This window comes from Macrotis lagotis, chromosome X (assembly GCF_037893015.1).
Source record: "Macrotis lagotis isolate mMagLag1 chromosome X, bilby.v1.9.chrom.fasta, whole genome shotgun sequence".
Taxonomy (NCBI): domain Eukaryota; kingdom Metazoa; phylum Chordata; class Mammalia; order Peramelemorphia; family Peramelidae; genus Macrotis; species Macrotis lagotis.
In genome coordinates, this window is record NC_133666.1 from 169096020 (window position 1) to 169111891 (window position 15872).

The following is a 15872-nucleotide window of genomic DNA, read 5'->3' on the forward strand; positions in this document are numbered from 1 at the left end:
TTCTAACTCTGTGACCCTGAGAACATCGCTGCCACTGGATGGCAAGTCATCTGTACAATGAGATGGCTGAATTAGATCTTTAAAAGTCCTTTCTTGATTTGACACATCACATCTGTACGGTTTTTTTCACTAACCAATATAATTTTCAACACAACACATGTTCACATTTACTGAGAGATGCAATCTATTAGAAAGAAAATAGAGATAGGTTCCTTATCTTACCCCTCCCCCCCAGGTAGGGTGGGTTTTTTTTGCTTTTTTGTTTTAATTTTTTACAGTTACAGATAAAGATAATTTTCAACATTCATTTTTCTTTAAGATTTTGAGTTCCACATTTTTCTTCCTCTTCCCCTTCCCTCTCCACTTCCCATGACAGCAAATACATCTGGTTATACATGTATAACTATGTTAAACATTTCCATATTAGTCATGTTGTGACTTAAGAGATGTACATTTATTCTTTGTCTTTATTGTACATCAAAAATCGAATCCAGGAAGGATAGAAATGAAAAATAGTACAAGTAATTAAAATCATAACTCCAAACCGCATTTAAAATTTTTTAAATCTTCCTTCAATTCAGTTCAATTCAACAAACGCTAAATATTGGGAATACAAAGGCAAAAATGAAAACAATCTATTCAAGAAGCTTACTTCAAACTTCTAATCCATTTACTAGAGCTATTAAGTAACAAAGTACTATGTTGCTTAGATGTTTTAGTTCACTGGGTAAGGAGTTAAGATCTGAGTTTTAGTTTGAATTCTGCCCTCTTCAATCAAGTCAACTTAATTTCTTTGAGCTCTGATTCTCACATCTGAAAAGTTGAAAGTTCCTTTTGTTTATCTTGCCCATGAAGAAAAAATGCAGTGAAATAGAGGCAAGCAGAAGGAAAAGAAGAACCTTGCTTTAGATAATTCCTACACAAAAAAACTTTCTGCTGAGCAGATTTTGAAGCTGAAATAAAGCATTTGTGAACTTTAGACAAAGTGCATTTTTGAAATTTAGACTTGCATTTGAAATTGCAAAATCTATGAACCACTGAAAAAAATAATTTAGGCACTAAAACATTTGAATTTTTAAAAGCAATACATCTCTTTCTGATCCCTGTGTGCCATACACTCTTAGATGCTGGCCTGCTGCTAATCCTCCATCTGGTTTTGTCAAGAGTAAACATCACTTTATAGTCCTGCACAGCATAAACTATCTCTTTTTCTTTTTGTAATTTATTTTGGAATTTTAAAATTTTTCCCCCTAATCTTGATTCCCTCCCCCACCCCCCCACAGAAGGCAGTCTATCTTACATTGTTTCTATGCTATACATTGATCTAAATTGAATGTGATGAGAGAGAAATCATATCCTTAAGGAAAAAAAATATAAGCAAAATTACATAAGATAACTTTTTTTTTAATTAAAGGTCTTTGGTCTGTTCAAACTCTGCAATTTTTTCTCTGGATACAGATGGTATTGTCCATAGCGGATACCCCAAAACTGTCCCTGATTGTTGCACTGATTGAATGAGCAAGTCCATTAAGATTGATCATCACCTCCATGTTGCTGTTAGGGTGTACAGTGTTTTTCTGGTTCTGCTCATCTCACTCAGCATCAGTTCATGCAAATCTCTCCAGGCTTCCCTGAATTCCCATCCCTCCTGGTTTCTAATAGAACAATAATGTTCCATGACATACATATACCACAGTTTGTTAAGCCATTCCCCAATTGAAGGACATTTATTCAATTTCCAATTCTTTGCCACCACAAACAGGGATGCTATGAATATTTTTTGTACAAGTAATGTTTTTACCCTTTTTCATCATCTCTTTAGGGTATAGACCCAGTAGTGGTATTGCTGGATCAAAGGGGATGCACATTTTTGTTGCCCTTGGGTATAATTCCAAATTGCTCTCCAGAAAGGTTGGATCAGTTCACAGTTCCACCAAAAATGTATTAGTGTCCCATATTTCCCACATGGCTTCCAACATTGATCATTGTCCTTTCTGGTCATATTGGCCAGTCTGAGAAGTATGAGGAGGTACCTCAGAGATGCTTTAATTTGCATTTCTCAAATAAGTAGTGATTTAGAGCAATTTTTCATGACTATGGATTGCTTTGATTTCCTCATCTGTAAATTGCCTTTGAATATCCTTTGACCATTTGTCAATTGGGAAATGGCTTATTTTGAAAATTTGACGCTATTCTCTGTATATTTTAGAAATGAGTCCTTTGTCAGAAATACTAGTTGTAAAAATTGTTTCCCAATTTACTACCTTTCTTTTGATCTTGCCTATAGTGGTTTCGTTTGTGCAAAAGCTTTTTAATTTAATGTAATCAAAATTATCTAGTTTATTTTGAATGATGTTCTCCATCTCTTTTCCTTGGTCATAAACTGCTTCCCTTTCCATAGATCTGACAGGTAAACTATTCCTTGATCTCCTTGTTTTCTTATAATATTGTCTTGTATGTCTAAATCTTTTACCCATTTTGATCTTATCCTAGCATAAGGTGTGAGGTGTTGGTCTAATCCAAGTTTTTTTTCTGCCATACTAACTTCCAATTTTCTTAACAGTTTTTATGGAAGAAAGAGTTTTTATACCAAAAGCTCTTTGGCTTTATCAAACAGCAGATTACTATAATCATTTCCTGCTTTTGCACCTAGTTTATTCCATTGGTCCACCACTCTATTTCTTAGTCAATACTAGACAGTTTTGATCACAGACTATCTCTTTCAAGTTCAATTGGACTTGGAAACCTTGTCATTAAGTTAAAGGGTTAGGAGAGCAATAAACATTAATTATTTACTCTGGTCTGGGCACTTGGAATGTGAATGCAAAGAATGAAACAATCCCTATTCTCAACATTTTAGAATTTTCAGGAATTATTCATAATAATTACTTGGCACTGACCAAACTTTTGGCTATAACTTTATTATAAGGAAAGCATATTGTACTTATTTTTTTTTTTAGCTTTTGCAAGGCAATGGGGTTAAGTGGCTTGCCCAAGGCCACACAGCTAGGTAATTATTGTGTCTGAGGCTGGATTTGAACTCAGGTCCTCCTGACTCCAAGGCTGGTGCTCTATCCACTGCACCATCTAGCTGCCCCCATAATGTACTTATTCAATGTTCCATTTGATTCACAAACAAATCTTTGCTCAGGAAAGCCCAATGAGAAGACACATTAAGAAGAGATGATGCAGAGTTGGAGGAGACAAAGATGATGCAGAGTTGGAGGAGACAAAATATAAATAAAGGGTTCATACCCTTAAGGAACTAGTAGGGGAATAAGATACCAATAGAGATTAATATGCAGTGAAAAAAGGATAGGCATATTATGGAGGCAGCTAAGTGGATAGAGCACTGGACCTAATCAAGAAGATTTGAGTTCAAATATAACTTTCAGACTCTAGCTGTATATAACTTCAAGCATGCCACATTTTCTATCTCAGTTTCTTCATCTGTAAACTAGGAATAACATCTGTGTCCTAGGATTGTTGTGGGCATAAATGAGAGTGTTTGTAAAATGTTTTTACGAACCTTAAAGCATTGCATAAACCCTAGTTATGATAACACAAAACATGTAAAGTCCAAAGGATAATCACTAAAAAAAGGGAAAGGAGTAAGAGAGAGGTAAAGTTACCAGAGAGATGAGGTCTTTAATTTGACAGTTAAACAATGAGTAGGAATTCAGCAGGCAAATAACAAGAAGACATCCTGGCCCCAGGGGACAGCCTAACCTAAGTAAAGCCAAGGGTGTATATGTGAAGAATTGGTGTGTAGAGTGTATGAAAATGAGTAGAAATATGAAATGAAACTCAAAAAGTAAGACACTTCAACTTGTGGAAAACTCTAACTCAAAAGGTAGAAAGTAGGCAAGAAAAATATCTTACTGGGAACATGACAGAAATATGCATAAAAAAACATAACTCTGACAACAGTGTGAATTGGAGAGTAGAATGAATGAAGGTAATGAAGACCTTTAAGGAGGATATTGGAACAGATGATCACAAGACTCCTTGCTAGTATATATTGTATACTAAAATGATTACTCTGGGAATATAAAAGGGAATGGAATCTTCAACTAAACTTTTTGTCTTCTTTCCTGTGTTCCCAAGATGGAGTGGTCAACAATATACAAGTCCTCATAGTTCCAGGTGGATATTGACTTAAAAAAAGACCATCAGATTTAATGATTAGGAGATCCATCCAGAAGGCAAATTGCAAAGGATTGAAGGAGTAGATTAATGAAAAAGTGGGAGAAGTTTAGCAGTTATCAAACAGTAACTGAGGTAAAAGAATTAAAGCGAGGTGGTTTTTTTTGTTGTGGTGGTGGTTTTGTTTTGCTGTTTTTAAGATTGGGGAAACTAAGGCATATTTGGACAGATGAAAAGTGGTAAAGAAGGGATGTGAACCAGTAGATTAAGGTCCTGAAGGAGATGGTAGATGGAATCAATGTAGGTAAAACACTTGTATGACTACTGGGAAAGCTATACTTCTCCACACCCTCTTCACCAGTTGTAGGGATTAAAATTATCCAATCTATAATAAAAGAGACTAAGGCGGAGCTCTGAGCCAATGGCACTTTATCAAAAGGTTTATGGTCATCTCTAATGAAGTGGACTTCAGATCTTCCTCCCTTTTCCCATTCCTTGTTTTTAGAATTTGATACCTAAATATAGAAAAGAGACATGTCAAAATACGGAATCTCAGTTGCTTTTAAGGGCCAAAAATGACATTAACTGGGTGAACTATGGGGCATCTCCACTGACTAGGTGGTCATAAGATGGTCACTTGCTTACGTTGGACAAGAGAGAGAAGTCTAGAGGTATAAAAATAAATTGGGGGGACGCATCAGGGCATCCCACCCATGCTGAGTTTGGACATGAAATTTGAGTAAAAAGGGATAGGGCATTCTCATGGTTGCTGAAGTGAACCTCTTGGTAAACAAAAAGTGAATATCACATTAAAACTTGAGGCTTGTGGATAGAGCACCAGCTCAGTGGATAGAGCACTGGCCCTGGAATCAGGAGGACCTGAGTTCAAATCCCATCTCAGAACTTAATAATTACCTAGCTGTATGGCCTTGGGTCAGCATTTAACTCCATTTTCCTTGCAAAAACCAGTAAAAATAAATAAAGCTTGAGGCTCACTATAAAACTATCCTTATGATCTATGTAGAATATCCAACTGATTAATACTGATTGGAATAGAGTAGAAGTTCTAATGAATTGTTTCTCAAACTCCAATAAAAGAGACTTGGTGGCAAGAGGAAACGTCAAATGGAGAGGAAGGCTTTTAACCTGAGGTCTGAGAACTTTTAAAAACAGAGCTATTTCAGTATGATTGCTTTCCTCTGTATTCTAATGTACTTTGTGCACTTAAAAATATTATTCTGAGGAGTCCTCAGAAAAAATGTTAACAACCCTTGCACTCAAGTATCAAGACTAAGCAAAGAGGCAAAACTAGTCATTAAAGAGCTCGTGACTGAAGAAACATTCCAAGGGCAGCTGGGCTTTGGGCAGTGGGTGGCAGCATAACCCAGGCTCCAGCCCAGGCTCTTCCCAGGGTGCTCTCTTCATAAGCAGACCTCTTAAGTTGCTCCTTTCGAGACTGCATAGTGGCTTAAATTCTGATTAAATGAGTGGGCTTCTGTCTGGAGTATGGGGTCCCCCTGAATTTCAAAGACAAAGTTGTGCTCAGGTCCTTGCTGCTGTGGGTGATCCGGCCCAGATTAGTCGCAGAGGGGCTCCTTCCACTCCCCACCCACATCTGGGAAGCAAGGATAATGGATATTTTATTTATTTTTTTCTTTATTTAAAGATTTTCTTTATTTTGAGTTTTCCAATTTTCCCCCTAATCTTACTTCCTTTCCCCCCACCCCCCACAGAAGACAATTTGTCAGTCTTTACATTGTTTCCATGCTGTACATTGATCCAAATTGAGGGTGATGAGAGAGCAATCATATCTTTATGAAAGAAACATGAAGTATAAGAGATAACAAGATCAGACAGTAAGATACCAGGTTTTTTTTCTAAATTAAAGGAAATAGTCCTTGCACTTTTTTCAAACTCCACAATTCTTTATCTGGATACAGATGGCACTCTCCTTTGCAGACAATCCAAAATTGTCCCAGATTATTGCACTGATGGAATGAGTGAGTCCTTCAAGGTTGAACATCACTCCCATGTTGCTGTTAGGGTGTACAGTGTTTTTCTGGTTCTGCTCATCTCACTCAGCATCAGTTCATGCAAATCCCTCCAGGCTTCCCTGAATTCCCATCCCTCCTGGTTTCTAATAGAACAATAGTGTTCCATGACATACATATACTACTGTTTGCTAAGCCATTCCCTAATTGAAGGACATTTACTTTGTTTCCAATTCTTTGCCACCCCAAACAGGGCTGCTATGCATATTTTTGTACAAGTGATGTTTTTACCCTTTCTCATCATCTCTTCAGGGTATAGACCCAGTAGTGGTATTGCGGGGTCAAAGGGGATGCACATTTTTGTTGCCCTTTGGGCATAATTCCAAATTTCTCTCCAGAAAGGTTGGATGAGTTCACAGCTCCACCAACAATGTATTAGTGTCCCAGATTTCCCACATCCCTTCCAGTATTGATCGTTATCGTTTCTGGTCATATTGGCCAATGTGAGAGGTGTGAGGTGGTAACTCAGGGAAGCTTTAATTTGCATTTCCCTAATAAGCAATGATTTAGAGCAATTTTGCATATGACTATGGATCGCTTTGATCTCCTCCTCTGTTAACAGTCTTTGCTGGGATATTTTATTTTTTTAAAAAAGGCACAGAGGACCTGAGTTCAAATCCAGCAATCTGAGTGACATTGCCTTGCCAAAAAAAAAAGAAAGCAGAAGCTGTGGCGGGCGCTGGGCAGAGTGGGCAGCGTGGAGGGCGCTTCCTGAGTGCGCGGGCTGGGCCCGAGGCTGATTGTATCTGCAACCACGCGCTCTTGCTCCCAGCTCGGGAAGGGCCGCCAGGAGGCAGGAACAGCTGGGCCGCCCCGCCCAGCCACGGGTTAGGGAATCCGGGCATCACATGACGGCCGCCTCCCCGCCCCCACCTCCCCGCCCTTTCGGACCGCACCATTTCATCACTCTGGGGAAGCGGGGTCTTTGGAAACCGTTGCAAGTCAAATTTCACAAATAAAAGGAGCGGGAGCGCACGTCTCGGCTGAGATTGTTTTCTTTATTTTCAAAAGTGGGCTAGATTAATGAACGGGCGTTTAATTTTTTTTTACCATTCCCCCCTTTTTTTTCCTTCCCACCCCCTCGCACTCTAAACGGTTTCCTCCGGCTATTTTCGCCAGGCCCGGGTGGCCAGAACCATTCGGGCATTTTCTTTGGGGGGGGGGAAGGAACTGAGGGACGAGGACAATGCGACAAGAACGGAAGTTTGCTTCGGCCGGAACGCTTGCCGCCGGGTTGTAGCCCTTCTCTGAAGGAGAGCCGGCTGTGTCCGCGCCGGGGGACTCCTTTTGAAGGGCGGTTTCCCTTCCCTCCATCAGCCGCCCTTCCCTCCGGCCGCCGCGTAGCGAATGGTACGTCTCTCCCGTGTCAGGCGCTCCTGGCCCGGGCTGCCCCTGCTCTGCAGCTGCTGGGGCCGGAGGTGAGCGCGCGGGGGTCGCGGCTGTCCGCTGCCCGGGAGGCAGGGGGCTGGGCTGGGGGGCGCCCGGAGGCCGGACCCGGGGGCCCTGCCGCTTCTGGTCCGAGAGCACGGCGTTGTGTGGGGGGAGGTCGTGGGGCGAGGGTCGGAGGGCAAGGGTCAGAGGACGGCCCAGGGAAAGAACCGTCGGCCGGGGAAGGAGAGAGTGATCTCTGCATGGAGGGGCAGCCGAGTTGGCAAGGGTCAGCCGATGGGGGGCAACGAGGGGAGGGGTCGTCGGCCGGGGAGCCGCGGGAGAGGGGGCAAAGGTGGGCAGCGGGTCAGAGGATGCTAGTGCTGGGCATCCACCTGGTTTCCAGTCTGTCGTCACAGCAACAGGGGATGAAGGAGCTGATCACCGTGGGGTCCTGAGGAGGCATCACCCCGGAAGACTGAACTACGGGGGTGCTGGGAGTGGGCTTGGATAGGTGAAGAGTGAACCCAGAGGGTGTTGAAGGGAGTGAGGGGGCCCAGTGACTTAGTGTTGGAGGAGGTGGGGACTGAGAGCTGGTAAGAAAGGGATGCGAGCGAAGTGAGGTAAAGACGCGTGCTAGAATGAGATCGGGATGAGGAGAGTCGGGATCACCCCCCCCCCCCCTTCTACTGCTATGAGAATTGGGGGGAAAATCTCTTGTGGTACTCTATCCTCTTCTTTAAAGGGACTTCACCTTGGAAGGATTATTCAGTCCCCTTTTGGATACTTTTAAAAATTATAAATATATTTAATGGGAGCACATCAATATTTTTAAATTTTGCATAGGAAGCTGGGAGCTTATATGACGGAAAGCTTAAAATTTTTTAATTTTTAAATTTAGAAAAATTTTGTTCCCGATTCTATAAAAAAATTCAACGTCTTTTTTTTTTGAAGTTTCAAATTTTCTCCCACCCTTTCCTCCCAAAGGGTAAAGTAGTTTTTGACATAGGTACAGTTTGATATTCGTAGAGTTGGCCAAAATATTTCCAAAGTAATCATATTTTTTTAAGTTTTTTTAGTTTAATAGAATATCATCAACTATCATTTTTGACCTTATCTGCACTTTTCTGGGTAAAAAAAATTAATTGCTACCTTCTTTTGTTTAATTTATTTTTTAATTTAAGGGACAATGGGGTTAAGTGACTCCCCTAAGGTCGCACAGCTAGGCAATTATTAAGTGTCTGAGGTCAGATTTGAACTCAGGTACTCCTGACTCCAGGGGCTGGTGCTCTATCCACTGTGCCACCTAGCTGCCCCTTACTTTTTTTTAGGGTTTTTTTTTTTTGGCAAGGCAAATGGGGTTAAGTGGCTTGCCCAAGGCCACACAGCTAGATAATTATTAAGTGTCTGAGGCTGGATTTGAACTCAGGTGCTCCTGACTCCAGGGCTGGTGCTCTATCCACTGCACCACCTAGCTGCCCCTGAGCAACTTTTTAAACCAGTACCAAAGAGTTTTGATGATTACTGTTTTATACCCTTCATGTCTTCATTTGTTTTTCTGTTTGCAGCCCTGCAGGGATGAGCAAGTCCATCAAGGTTGATCATCACCCCCATGTTGCTCTTAGGGTATACAGTGTTTTTCTGGTTCTGCTCATCTCACTCAGCATCAGTGCATGCAAATCCCTCCAGGCTTCCCTGAATTCCCATCCCTCCTGATTTCTAATAGAACAATAGTGTTCCATGACATACATATACCACAGTTTGCTAAGCCATTCCCCAATTGAAGGACATCTACTTGATTTCCAATTCTTTGCCACCACAAACAGGGCTGCTATGCATATTTTTGTACAAGTGGGACAGGAGGGGACAAGGAGGGGACAGCAAGGGATTAGGGTATCCACAAACCTATAATTAAAGTTATCTGATTCTACTGTTAGCCTTTTTCTCTCTTCACCCTGCCCAGATTCAGATCATTCAGATCATGTCCTTTCTTTCTAATCTTCACTTTATGATGAGTGTGACATGGTTGAAGTTTATTTTGATTCCCTCCCCAATTTTACCCTCTCAACCCCTCTCCTAACTCATTTCGCCTGTTGACTTTTATGTATTTCAATTTCTAACTCTGTGAGTATTTGGTTTTTCATTACCCTGATCAGATATGTTCATAAGAGGTCCATTCCTCCCACCTTTATGTCCATATTTTACATGTCTTATTTTGACATTATCTAAATTATGTGAAATGATGTAGCAAATATTTATGCAGTGCCTAGGGCTTTGAAGTCAAAGTTCAGGAACCACCCTTGTTCATAAGAGTTAACTGTCTAATCGGGGAAACAGCATGAAAATGGCCATACGCCAACAAGAAAGATACAGTATTTAGTGGAGATAATAATAGAAGATAGCAGCACTAAGCATGATTGGGAAAACCTTCTACTAGGAGGTAAAACTGTTTCCCCTTCCTCATTTTTTCCTCTAGTATTTTGCCCTTTCTCCCTTTTTTCCTTTTCTTAAAAAGAGACTAAAAAGGGCGGCTAGGTGTCACAGTGGATAGAGCACCGGCCCTGGAGTCAGGAGCACCTGAGTTCAAATCCAGCCTCAGACACTTATAATTACCTAGCTGTGTGGCCTTGGGCAAACCTCTTAACCCCGTTTGCCTTGTAAAAAAAAAAGCCCCTAAAAAAAAGAGACGAAAAAGAAGAAAATCTTTATTTCCTCCAACCCTCCTAGAGATATGAGGATTTTGAAGAACTTGATTGTCATTTATTTCCTCAAAATTGCTTCATATTTCTTTTGTTGTCTCAGAATTGCCAAGATTCTACCCATCTCTGGTTTTGTTCATATGAATGCTTGAAAATTTTCTATTCTAAAGCTCTGTTTTTATACTCATTTTTGCCAGATAAATTAATCTTTGTTATCAGCCCTTTTTAAAAACCTTTTAATATGTAATATTCTGAGATGTCCTTTTACAGAATCGCAGAATTTGAATGTCAGAAGGGTCCTCTGCTGCCATCTGGTTTAATCCACACATGAAGGAAGCTCTGGAGCAACTTGCCAACTTAATGACAAGTGGTCCTCTAGCCTCTGCTTGAAGACCTCCAAGGAGGGGGAATCCCCCCCCCCCCCAATAAGGCAAGTTCTTTAACTTTTGGACACCTCTGATTGTTATAATGGAAATTTTTCTTGATAATAGCTTTTATTGGCTTCTTTGAAGCATCTACTTTTGACTCCTATTTCTGCCCTCTGGAACAAACAGAGTAAGTCTAATCTCTCCTGCACAAGATAGTCCTTCTTGAATCCAGTTATCATATCATCTCTGAATCTTTTCTCTGGGCAAAAAGTTACTCAGTTCCTTCAAGTAGTCCTCATATGTTCTGGACTCAAGGTCCTTCATTATACTGGTTGACCTCTTCTGGATGTGCCTCCCAAGTTATCATTGTCCTTAAACTATGGTACCCAGAATTGAACATAACACTCCAGATGATGTCTGACTAGGGCATAATAAAACAATTGTCACCTCCATGTTCTGGAAGCTAAGGACCTCCTATTGAATTCCAAGACAGTGGAATTAACTTTTTGGACTGCTAGATCACTTTGCTGACTTATACTGAGCTTGTAGTTGATAAAAAAAAAAAACCCAACTCCAGATCTTTCCAGGTCTCTTCCCTCTTGTATTTGTAGAGTTAATTTTTTTTGCGGGGGGGTGGGGGGGGGTGGGGGGGGGTGAGGTGTGCCTAAAGGAAGGTTCAACTTGAAGCCCTAGCTTATCAAGATCCTTTTGGATCCTAATTTGTCTTGTGTTCGCTACAAATTGGCAAATTTGATGCTCAAATGGCTTTAAAGAAGTTGTGGATAAAAATGTTAAATCCAGATTCCTCTTAAGACCTCTTAAGGCATTGACACTGACCTTTAACAACTGTTCTTTGAGTCCAGCTATCCAACCATTTCTAAATATCTCAGATTACATTAGTCTTAATTCATAGCTTTCCATCTCCATAAGGATAGTATAAGATACTTTTATTAAAATCTTTGGAAATCTAAGTAAATTATGTCTGTAATATTCCTCTTATCTACTAGTTTAATAATCAAAAATGTCAAAAAAGGAAATGAGGTTAGTGTGTTTTTGAAGAAGAGCCTTACTGTCTTTTTGTAATCACTGCTTCCCTTTTTTTTTGATATTCACAAACTGTCATTTTGATGATACTTTGAATAACTTTCCAATTGAAGTCAAGCTCTCTTGTCTGGTTTTCAGACTCTTTTTTTGAAAATACTTGGGGTGGGGGCGGCTAGGTGGCATAGTGGATAAAGCACCAGCCTTGGAGTCAGGAGTACCTGGGTTCAAATCCGGTCTCAGACACTTAATAATTACCTAGCTGTGTGGCCTTGGGCAAGCCACTTAACCCCAATGCCTTGCAAAAACCTAAAAAAAAAAATACTTGACCCATCTCTAGTCTTGTGGTACCTCTGTCACATTCCATGGTCTTCCATGTATCACTTATAGCAGTTCGGCAGTGATGTAAGCCAGTTCTTCCATGACACAAAGATATAGTTCAACTACTCTAGGTGACCGTAATTCATCAAGGACAGTTAGATGCTGCCTTACTATCTTCTTACTCATCTTATGTTTAAGTTTACAATTGCCCATTTTTTGCCCTGTCATTTCTAGTCTATAGGTGCTTATTCTTTAAAGAAAAAAACAAAAAAATTAACGACTAAGCTGTTCTACCTTTTCTCTGTTGTCATTTATCATCATCCCTTCTACCCCAAGTGGATTAAAGCTTAAAACTGCAATAAAACTTTTAGATACCCTATATAACTAAAAAAATCCCTTTTTTATTGTCCTTAGTCTCCCTCACCAGCAACATCTTATCCTGAACTTTAGTGTTCCTAACATTTTTATATTCATTTTTCTGTTGCCTGACCTTGCTTTAGTCTTTTATTACATTCTTTTTAAATATCTAAATTGGATGTTGAGTTCCTGTGCATCCACATTGCTCTCTTCAGACAAATCCCTTTGTTCCTATATTACAATTATTTCCTTTATCTTCAGCATTTCATTCTTGAGCATACCTTGCCTTCCTTTCCCTTGAAGCATTTTAGTTCAGGGGATCCTGCCTCTTCTAATTCTGAAATCTGATTTTTGGGGGGAAAGTCAAGGTACTAGGGTACATGTCAGACTCTGCCACATTTTCTCCTCCTCCATCATAAATGTCTTGTTGTGGTTGCTATATTTCCTTATGTGAAATAAATAAAGAAATGAATATTCTCTCTGCCAAGTTCTACCCTAAATGCTGGAGATGCAAATAGAAATAGTGACCCTGGTGTCCCTAGGCTCTAAATGGAGGAGACAGTATAGGAAAAGTTCTCTGTTTTTTGACAAAGGTTTTTCACCTCTGTTTGAAGCTGTTTATTCTCTTTTAAAGTGTTCTAATTTCATTATTTATCTGTTTCAGTTTATTCCTTCCATTTACTCTTGGAATTTTTGAGACCAATGCCTTCTTTTTTTCTGGTGTTCCACTTGTGATTATTGCAGAATTGCTTTACTCTTGCTGGGGATTTTCTTTAGTTGCTTAACCTATAATTTTTTTTTTTTTGCATTCCGTTAGACATTTTCTTCTTTCTACTCTTGTCTTGAGCTTTAATATATAGATAATTTCTTTATCTCTGAAATGAGAGATTGAGCTAAATGCTTTAAAAATTCTTTCCAACTTACATTTTGGTCTACTAATTAGCATCCAGAGCTGGAAAGAAAGAGTAATTAAGGTCCTCTTCATTTTATCTTTCTATTTGTGCTGAGTCAATGTCCATGAGCTTTGTTTTGTTTTATAATTTTTTTCAATTTACTTTTTCTCCTTTTCACTTTCCTCTGTCAGCATTTAGAAAGAAAGCAAAGCAAAACCTGTTACAAACATATATTATCAAACTGTTACCCACATTTTTTGTTTTTGTTCATTTAAATCAGTTATGTCCAATTCTTTGTGACTCCATTTCGAGTTTTCTTGTCAATGTTACTGGAGTTACCGATTGCCATGAGACAAACAGGGTTAAGTGAATGCCCAGAGACACAAAGCTAGTAAGTGTCTGAAACGAGATTTGAATTCAGCAAGATAAGTCTTCTGACTTCAGGCCCCGTGCTGTCTATCCACTGTGTCACCTAGCTTCCCCAGTGTTTTCACATCGGTCATGTTGCAAAAAATGTCTTAATCTGTAGTCTAAGTCCATTGCTTTTCTGCTGGGGCACGAATGACATGTTTTGTCATGAATCCTCTGAAATTGTGCTTATTCATGGTTTTTGATCACAGTTCTAAAGTCTTTCACAGTTACTTGTCTGTGCAGTAATATTATCATAAAAATTATTCTCCTGGTTTTGCTCATTTCACTTTGCATCAGTTCATACAAATTTTCCCAGGTTTGTCTGAAAAATCCCCTTCATCGTTTCTTTTAGCCTAATAGAATTTCATCCCATTCATATACCATAACCTGTTTATTCATTTCTTAATTGATGGGATACACATAATTTCCAATTATTTGTCACAGCAAAGGACTGGAAAGGTCTTTGGAGTCTATACCTAATATTTATACTGCTGGGTTAAAGTGCATGTACTATTGAATGACTTTTGGGAGCATAGTTTCCATATAGTTTTTCAGAACGACTGGACAGTTGTACCAACAGTGCAATAAAATACCTGTTTTGCTAGCATCTGTTATTTTCCTTTTTGATCAAACTTGGAAAAGTTTTGGGTGTGAAATGGAACCTTAGAGTTGTTTTAAAGTGTATTTCTCTAATTATTAGTGATTTAGAGGAGTTTTTAATATTCTGATTGAAAACTTGAATTTTTCTCTCTAAAAAGTACCTATTTGCATTGTTTATAAATTGGGGAATGGTTGCTCTTGTAAATTTGGAATCAGTTCCTTATATCTTAGAAATTAGACTTTTATTGTCAAAAACTGCTGCAAATATTTTTCTCCTTATTTACCTACTTCTCTCATTTTAGTTGCATTGATTTTATTTGTGCAAAACCTTTTTAATTATATGTGATCAAAATTGTCCATTTTACCTCTTGTGATGCTTTTTTATTTCTTGATTGATCATGAACTGTTAACATTTCTCATTTTACAGGTTAAAAAAAAAAAACTTGAAGGAGGCCAAAAGAAGTTAAGTGACTTGCCCAGGCTTACAGTTTAGTGGCAGAACAGGGATAAATCCCAGCTATCCTAACTTCTAGTGTTATGCTCTTCACATTTATTCAGCATTTTTGACAGGGCAGGTTTTCTTTAGTCAAGATAATGATGGAATCAGGCCTCATTAGAACTGAAAAGTAGACCTTGACCTAACTACATCACCTGGCCACATCATCCTTTAGACTTACCTAAGAGGTCAACCAGTAAGAAAGCAACAATAGAATATGGACCCTGGACCATAAATCACAGAAGGGACTTTCCCTACAGCAATGGCTGCATGCCACCTTTCCTTGCTGTCCTTGGGTGAACTTACGAAGAACTCAGGCTAATTAAATTATTATTGTCATCCATTAATACCCCTCTTGGTGAGTTTTTCTGTATGTATTCTGAGTAACCACATGCACAGTTCCACCAAGACAACTTGGCACTCTCATAGCAGCACACTCCTGTATTGCAAAATTAACATATCCTATTAGAAACCCAGCACTTCTTGCCCTATATAAACCCCAAGTTTCACCACTCTTCTGGGGAGTGTAACACCATCTCTCCATGACACCCCCCCAAATAAATGCCTTTTTCTTGTCTTGGAGACAATCTCACGCAAGTCGTAATTCTCTAGAGATGACAGCATGAAACACTCCCATACTTTTATCATCTTTTGTGGTTTGTAAGGGGATGTTCTCTGCATAATTCTTTAGAGACAACACTGAATAAACAGTCCCATACCCCATCATATGGATATCTTGTCTTCCTATGTATACCCAAACACACATGGACTGAGAAGGATGCCAGGAATGCTTCATGGGTGGATAGGTTAATATAAATAAGAGCCTGACAAGGCCTTCATGTTTTAACAGCCAGTAAAGTTAGCAGTGAGGCAAATGTACTGCCTCTAGATATTTGGGCCAGAAGGAATACAAGGGAATGACAATTTCTGATTTCCAGGGTCAGGTCTGCCAAAGCTCATTGAAAACCATAGGAGAATTGTGGGGTAAGCTATTTAACTTCTTGCTTGGGGTTTCAGTTACTCATCTCTCCAGTGAGTTTATTGAACTAAATGTTCTCCAAGATCCAGTTTGTTATTCTTGAAATACATTTACCAATACTATTTGTTATAATTATAATATC

The 15872-nt window shown here is 39.4% G+C and overlaps 1 protein-coding gene across 5 annotated transcripts in view; it reads left to right on the plus strand.

The window, feature by feature from the left end:
• Positions 1–7526: 7526 nt before the first annotated feature.
• Positions 7527–15872, plus strand: part of FLCN (folliculin) — a 34809-nt gene continuing 26463 nt past the window's right edge. For 2 of the 5 annotated variants that reach the window (XM_074207726.1, XM_074207730.1), the window contains exons 1-2: positions 7537–7615; positions 10535–10694. The gene's annotated coding sequence lies outside the window, so the exon portion shown is untranslated. Of the gene's footprint in view, positions 7616–7782; positions 7855–10534; positions 10695–11300; positions 15736–15872 lie in introns of those variants that run through there. The other 3 variants (XM_074207728.1, XM_074207727.1, XM_074207729.1) reach the window with 3 other exon arrangements.